A 1,841-nucleotide genomic window follows, 5' to 3' on the forward strand; every position below is an offset into this window, starting at 1 on the left:
TGAAATGTATCGAATGAAATATAATAGTTCAGAAATAATTACAATTATAAAAAAAAATCACTCTTAACGACTATGAAGCCTGAGGCATAGGTTTAGTCGAGGCCTCGCCGCAGCACAAAGCGAGGGGCGAAGGTTTTAACTTGTGTAGTTTCATGTAGGGACTACATGAAACTACACAAGACTATGTACACACGGCTACACCACATAGACTCACTCACCTACTCACTCTCACTCACCCACGCTCAGTCCCGGATTAACCTAGAAGCAGTAGCAGCTACGGGCCCCGCACTTTTAAGGGCCCCACGCTAAATGCTTTCAATTCCGGTTCAGTGATTCTGCATTTGCTTTATTACTAACTTTTAGTAACAACTGGGTGGTTAAGGTTGGAGATTTGTCGTATTATCTGGCTGTATGCAAATGAAAAAATACTTTTCTATGCAAGTAAAACATTTGTGTTTTAATATTTGTGTTTTTATTTATAACATATGCTACAGGCCCCGCACTAGCTTAATCCGGCACTGCCCACACTCATTCTCACCCACTCATCCACTCACCCACACTCACCCACACTCACCCACTCTCACTTACTCGGCTTAATAGACTGTTGGGGCAAGTGCTGATAGCGACCAAATATGAAGGCCGGCACGGCACACGAAGGGTGGGTGGCCAGCACCACGCCCGACCGCCTTTGTCTCCCCAGTGGAGATGTTTACACACCGCACCCGGTACTAATTTGAGGCTGGGTTGACCTAGGGGAGGCCCAGGACCGGTTTGTATAATCGTCACTGGTGTTGGCCGTGAGCGGGAATCGAACTCGCGTCGCCAGGTTCGTAGCGCAGCGTAGCGCTAAACGCTCACTCACTCTCACCCACTCTCACCTACTCTCTTTCTCACTCTCTCACTCACCCTCACCCACTTAACCCGCGCTCACTCACGCTCACCCTCACTCACATTTACTCACCCTCACTCACCCACTCTCTTTCTCACTCACACTCACTCACCCCAACTCACCCTCACCCACTCATCCTCATTCACCCTCATTCACCCACACTCATCCTCACTCACCCTCACTCACAATCATTGACCCACCCTCACCCACTCTCACCCACATTCACTCCACTCATTCACCGGACGTAATAACGTCAATCGTGACGTCACGGCTCGGGTCATTGTCGAGAGGGGCGCGCACCTGGCAGCAACATCATCCTTTGGAGAGCAAATCCTTGACGATGTGGGTCCCTGCTGATGAGGTGGGTCCCTGCTGATGAGGTGGTCCCTGCTGATGCGGTGGGTCCCTGCTGATGCGGTGGGTGCCTGCTGACGATGATGTGTTGAATTGGTATTTGCCCAATAGCTTATGTGTTCTACTATATGTATACCCCTATTAGAAAGCATTCTACAATACATAGCTTCTTCTTGGTTCTTTCGGTAAAGTCACGTAGAATGGAAATAATAAAATATTAAAAATAAACCAATAAAATAATTCTCACGACGTTTGGGCCACAACGCAAGCAGCCGTCAGGTGAAGAACAGGTCTGTCGGGAAGACAGCGTCTGAATGAAATACCCCAGGCTTGGAGCGTATATTTAAGCTGGGTTGGAGGGGGAAGAGCGCCTTGACAAAATAATTTGCATATCAAGAGGAATTTAGCATATTTATGGAAAATGCAGATATGGGATTATTACTACTTGTGGAATGCGTAGGAGGTGGGCGGAGGGTTTCAAAGTCATATTATGCCCGTGCATTATGCAGGATTAATAGCATCAAAGGGAGGGGATAGGGGTAGCATTAATAAAGGGAAGGAATGTTAATAGTATGTAGCTGCAGTAACTAAACCACCA

The sequence above is a fragment of the Lampetra planeri genome, chromosome 69, assembly GCF_965212315.1.
Source record: "Lampetra planeri chromosome 69, kcLamPlan1.2.h2, whole genome shotgun sequence".
NCBI classification, from domain to species: domain Eukaryota; kingdom Metazoa; phylum Chordata; class Hyperoartia; order Petromyzontiformes; family Petromyzontidae; genus Lampetra; species Lampetra planeri.